The sequence below is a fragment of the Mytilus californianus genome, unplaced genomic scaffold, assembly GCF_021869535.1.
Source record: "Mytilus californianus isolate M0D057914Y unplaced genomic scaffold, xbMytCali1.0.p SCAF_7, whole genome shotgun sequence".
In the NCBI taxonomy this organism is placed as follows: Eukaryota; Metazoa; Mollusca; class Bivalvia; order Mytilida; family Mytilidae; genus Mytilus; species Mytilus californianus.
The window spans coordinates 58,902,822-58,909,792 of record NW_026262723.1 but is presented as its reverse complement, the minus strand read 5'-3'; positions in this window follow the sequence as shown (position 1 = coordinate 58,909,792).

Genomic DNA, 6,971 nt, shown 5'->3' with positions numbered 1-6,971 from the left:
ATCATTCCTGGTGGTTCCAGTTTGTGGACTTTTATAACATCATTTATGGTTCCTGTTTGCGGATGTTTGTTACATCATGCCAAAAGATTTGTGTTTGAGAATCGTGTTGGGTTTGTTGATCTCGAAACCCCTTTTTACACTACTGATATTATATAACATACTGAAATCAAATAAATATTGTATAAATATAACAGAAAAACAAGTACAAACAACATCTGATGATATAGTTTCCTATGGGTTGATAGAAAACTTTGCGACGTGGTTAAAAAATATAATGGTTACATTTATTAATAATCTAGTCAACTAGGGAAAGCTTTACGAGAGATGATTAACCTGCACAGATTTCTGACCTAAATCGGTTTCGCGTTAGGTCGCGTAATAGGTCATTGACGAACCGTCGCTTAGAAGTCAATTTGTGCAAGGAGAACACATCAACAGTTAATAAGCTTCATGTTTTTGTACAAACATGAGCAACACGACGGGTGCCACATGTGGAGCAGAATCTGCTTACCCGGAGCACCTGAGATAACCCCTAGTTTTTGGTGGGGTTCGTGTTGCTCAGTTTTTAGTTTTCTATGTTGTGTTTTGTTGATTGTCTGTTTGTCTTTTTCATTTTTATCCATGGCGTTGTCAGTTTATTTTTGACTTATGAGTTTGAATGTTTCTTTGGTATCTTTCGCCTCTTTTTTTTACATTGATTGATATGTTGGTGCAAAATGATGAAAAAAATCATTAGGTAACATTGAAATTTCGTAATGTGTCTTCAGTTTACATACGTACATAAAAACAATATTATGCAAATATTGTTTAACACAACCTAAACCTTCAAAAATCATTCAAATATATATTTAAGAAATAATTCATGGGGGCTTGAATATATCGTGATTTTACCACGGGTTGGCCCTTTATGACAAATATTTTACCCTGAGCGATAGTGAGGGGTAAAATATCGGCATAAAGGGACAACCCGTGGTAAAATCACGATATATCCAAGCCCCCATGAATTATTTCGATTCTAATAGGACAAATACGGCAATTCTTTTGGATCGTAGAGGTCTAGGTGAAGGCATTATTTGCCGTTCCCATAAATAATTGCACTATTAAATTGACGTAAAAGAACGGAGCAAACTGAATAAATGACATGTTTAAACTATATAAAATGACATATTTAGATAGGTTTGGATGAATCTAAATGATAATTGTATTTATATGTCTTATATGTAAACAAAAAAATGGCTTATATAACACATTTTAGCATCTTTTGTTTACGTTTCCTTGTTGTGATGATTTTCGGTTTCACAAGCGTGTATTTTCCTGTAAAATGCTTATATTCTTACGTCATCGTTTTATAACGTCGGGTAGCCCATTCATAAAAAAGCATATGAAACGGGAGTACGATCGGAACAGCCCAAACAATATATTCATATTTTACCACGGGTGTGTATTCAAAGCGTTTGAAGAACGTCATGTTAGAATTCCTAATATTCAAGTTTTGTTCGCATAAAAAACCGGATCCGACTTTTGAATATTTTTGTTTTTCTAAATCGGTAAACATTCTTTTTTTTTTTCTTTATGTTATAGTCTGTATTGTATTTGAGCAATTAAGTCATGATCAAAACTGAAACGTAAACTATACAATAAGTTACATTTAAGAGAAAGTAAAGTGTATTACAATGTATTGTAAAATATCAACTCAAATATGATGCTTTTTCATGGAGGTTATCGAATGAGCGTACAAAAAGGAAATGCCTGATAATCAGTTAAGTCCGGTTGCATATACATTTTGTTTCTATTAAGAAGAGTTATCGTTTTCATTTTTAATAGTAACTTAAACCAATTATATGTATCATCCTATCTTATAAGTTTCTATATTGCTTTTTATCAAATCTATATCTTTAATACACATTATATATAGGTCAACTTTATTATCCAATAGGTCATTTTCATTCGTATTTCAGAAGTTAATGTTTGAATTGATCTGGCTAAGTTATTCTGTATTACAAATGTCGGTGCCAGTGGCTAAACAAATATTCCTTAAAATAGTAAGATGTAGGTCATTGAACTGACGAATCTTGATACTATAGGATCTACAAAGTTAAAAAAAACATACCGTAATTATACCCTAACTCTTAAAATAGTGACTTCATTGCAATATCCTTGTCCGTCCGTTCCCCAATCTGCCCGCTCGTCAAACAAATATTTTCGTTACTTTTTCGCCAGGAACCCATAAACAGAACGACTTCAAATTTGGTCAGCAGCTTGATAATGATAAGTTGTATTGTGTAAGCACTTATCGGGCCTTTCAGTACTTCCCATTTGCTGATACTTTAAACAGCTCAGTATGTTGAATGAACTGATCTGTTGGACACCTACTTTCTGTTTGCCGATTCTTTGATTATTTTCAACGTATTGAATGTAAACAAATATTTTTGTTACACTTTTCTCAAAAACTATTCAACAGAATAATTTCATAATTATGCTGTGGCTTGGGTTATTAATGAATGGTGCATTTGTGTTAGAAACATGTACTTTGTATTACGAGTGGGGGAATGCTCAGCACGACAATCCATGCATTCTAATTAACATTATAGTAAGAATAACTTTTGTCTTTCTTGTATTCATTATAGAACAATGATATAAATACAATTTCTATAATACATCAACATTACCGTTTTTATCAAATAATACTGCTGGTCAATCTGTCTATCTCATGGTATGCTATTGCAATTCTGCTGGTAAATGAAAATTAGAAAAACTAGCAATCCGACTGGTATTAGGAAAGATAAATTTATCAATTTTAATATTATTAAAACTGAGATTTGAATTCCCTCGGGCAAAGATGACCATAGGTTGAATTAGCTTTTCGTTTTATGTTCCTTTTTGTTTATATAGATCCACATGTATTTGAGTCCCCGGCTTTCAAAGTTTTTGGCTTATGCGTTCCTGATGAAAGTGAATTAAAAAAGAGGTTCGTTTTAAGTGTAAATTAAATTTCATTAGCACATAAGTACACCATTTAAGCTAGCTAACAATAAGCCCGCGAACAATTACAAATACTCCAAACTGATCATGCCAAAACAACAAAGACTTGAAATTACATGAGACGTCTATTGAAATCTGAAGACAATCATCTAGCAGGAAGACTGAATGCAATATATTTTCTCAAGACAAAACTGATATGTTTATTTAACACAACATGATATGTTTTGGTAGCTAGGCATCTCTTATAAGATCGATCTGTACATTTGTTTGGCGAAAAAGAATCTTTAACTATAATTTTTAAATATGTGCAAACGCAATTATTCTAACGGGAGCCGCTACATGTCGCCAGATAATCTCCATTTGCGACAGTAAAAACCTACCTATGGACGTCCGCAAAGCTTCAAATACAATACAGTTTTCCCCTTAAATATACTGTTGATTATTATTTGTTTTTTTTTCTTTTTGATCGAGATGTTGTATATGTCCTCCATCAACTGATGTATTTTCTATTGCACCCATTTTATCTTCTAATAAACCACAGCTATAATTTTGTGAAATGATACCACCAGAACAGTTAAATTTTTAGATTTTGAATTCAAAATATGTGATAACATTAACGGTACCAATTTTACTGCACCATATGCACACTTCGACAATAAATGTCTCTTCAGTGATAATCGAGGCCAAAATATTTAATCTCCAAACCGTATTAAAAAATATGAGCTGAATAACCAAAATGGCCAAAGGAATCAGAGCTTTGCATGAGGGAGGGAGATATATTCGTTAAATTAGAATAATTTTACGAATTTTATAACAGCAAATTTCAGTAACACAATATCCGTATTTTCATGCAAGTCACCACGTCTAAACAAGTCTAAAAAACGGTAGACAATTCTGCAATCACTGCATAAATAGATTATTTTATGATTAAGTATTCATTTTCTTTGCCAACGAAAACTTTTCTTCTATGTTCATATTTTCTGAGCATATTGAATATATGAGAAATGATATATTAAGAAAGTACCAAAGATTCATAAGACAGATAAAATCGACAAAAAATATGAGATATGTAGATCGTATTTTAATTATGACCTTGACACATTTAATATTATTTTCTGTTTTCAGATTTAAAAAAGGCCGTGGATATTTTGCACACTGCTTGTGTTGCTGGTGTTGAGAAGATGGTCAACCGGAGAAAAGATTTACTTTATCCAGTTTACATACCCATTAAACAATTTAATTGATGTTGTTGACCAAATCGAGACAACTGGTCGGACAGCAGAAAATCCATTGAACAATGTTACTAAGCATTATGTTATTAAGAAAGACCCGTCCACAAAGTTTTGTAGAAGTGAAGCGTGTGATAGTTTCGATATGGTTTTTATTGTCAAGTCATTCGTGGGCAATTTTGGCCAGAGGGTTGCCATTCGGAACACTTGGGGATCAAAGAAAAATCCACGTGTGAAAACGTTGTTCGTTTTAGGATATCTAGAAAGTTTTCAATCGTTCGTTGATTTTGAATATGAACAATATGGCGATATTCTCCAGCCTGGATTCATGGACACATACGATAGTCTAGTATATAAAACGATTATTCCAATCGATTGGTTAGTAAAACGTAATATAAATACCAAATATGTGCATTTTCTAGATGATGATTGTCTAGTAAATACTAGGCATTTACTCCAGTTTGCCAATGATAATACTGGAACAACAGAAAAAACGATTATTGGCTACAAAGTTATGATTTCACGACCGTATAGGGAAAAATCATCTAAATGGTTTACGAGCTTAGAAGAATATCCTTTTGATTATTGGCCGCAATATATAATTGGAGGAACAATACTGACGAATATGAAAGTAGTCAAAAGTCTTGCTTATTCCATTCCTTTCACAAGAATTATCAGAATGGAAGATGTTTTCATAGGAATCCTTTCTAAGCTACTTAAGATAAACGTTGTACACAATTGTGGCTTTATGCCATATTATACTTCCGGTTCTGATTTGAAAGATAAATTATCAAGTCCAGACTATAAATCTTATCATTCAATAATCGACGGCTGGAAACAACTACAAAACTAAAGTGCGGGAAAAAGACGCAGACGATAATCTCAGTAGTGTATCAAATGGTTCTTTTCATCAGTTTGCCGTTTCAAAATACAAAGGATTATGGGTAATTTCTTTTTTCGAACCCCAAAATGAAAATGACGTAACGTCATTGATTGACTTTCCATTGTTTAGGACGTTAGTAGCCAATCACAACTTGTTGATGTACGCTTTAGAAAATATTACCTATAATTCATTAGATTCTGAAACGTTTATTTGGTTAATATACGATTTATAAATACTAATTGCATGTACATTAAGTTTCATATTGAAAATAGTCTATGTTTTTTAAGTTTTTATCGAATACTTCAGAAAAGGCTGTCTTTTGTTATAAGTAAGACAATCACCATAAGTATATATAAGCACTTTGAATAATCGAATGTTTGTTATACTTAGCGAAACAAAAGTTTTCGATATACGCTTTTTAATATATTACCCATAATTCCTAAGATTCTGAAGCGGATAATGTGTTAATACGTAGAGCTTTAAATGCTAATTGAATTACGTCAAGTTTCATATTGAAAATAGTCCATTTTTGTAAGGTTTGTAACAAAATCTTCCGAATGGGCTGTTATTTGCTATAAGTAAGACAATCAATAAAGTATATATAAGCACTTTGAATAATCGAATGTTTGTAATACTGAGCGAAACAAAACTAACTATTAAAAGAGTAGTCTGAAGCCATGCTGTGTTATCTGAAATCAAAATTATAAAAAAATGGGTTATGAAATATTGTTTGGTTAGTTCCAATTTGGATGGTATTGCATCAGCAGGAAAACACATATATATTAGTGTCTGGCCTCCTTACAGAAAGGGTTGTTTTTACATATATTTAGGAAAATGTTCTAGACTTTAAAGGTGCATAACCCAGATTGTCTGGACATAACGATTCTTAACCAAAAATTCCATAAAATGTCTTATGTAGAGTAGTCATGAAAACTTATGGTTAGTAGGAAGGCAGAACACATAACTATATTTTGTGTTGGCCTTATGAATATCATTTCCCTAAATGATGCCTGGGAACAACAATAAAGGGGTATACTGCATGTTTCATAAAAATAAAACACAATGTTACTATGTTTATGTATGTTATTTTAATATACTTATATTTTTTGTATCTTTTTTATTTTTGTTTTATTTTTCTGTGGTTAAGAAAATCAAGAAACGTGAAAACCAAATATGCTTAAGGTATTAGATACATCATTATCTGACATTTGACATGTGTTGTTTTTATGTCATTTGCTACTGATGAAAAATAAAAACGTTTTACACTTTTGCTTGTGCTTGCTTTTATTTAGGATTTTTACTCAGCCGGCTTTTAAAGAAGAGATTTATCATCCTTCCTTGTAAAAAAAGCTTGTATATGATTTCCTTTCTACACATAAATCAGACCATTGTTATTTTCGTTTGTCAAGTCGGAAACTTTTATAGCTGACTATACGGTTTGGAATTTTCTCATTGTTGAAGGCCGTGCGGTGACCTGTAATTGCTTCAATCCGCTTCATTTGGACTCTGTTGGATAGTCGGCTCATTGACAATCATAACACATCTCCTTATTTTATAAGTATTATTGACTTATTTTTAAAGGCAACTACAACCAGTATGCTAGTTTAATGAACATTTCGAATAAAACAAAAAATGTTCTTAGGTAAAAAGAAAAAGATACAAGCTCGTGACTCATACTGTTTGAAATTTTTGAAAATAAAATGCTATAAAACATCATTTTAAGAAGGTATTTGTATCGCAGAATGCTATACAGGTGTCAGACCACCAATTCACCAACTCCAATTTAGAACGTAAAAGTAGCCTTTCCCTGACAAAAATTGTGTTTTTGATGTCATTGTTTACTTAAACTAACCAACAGAAATGAAACTGTTGGTGAA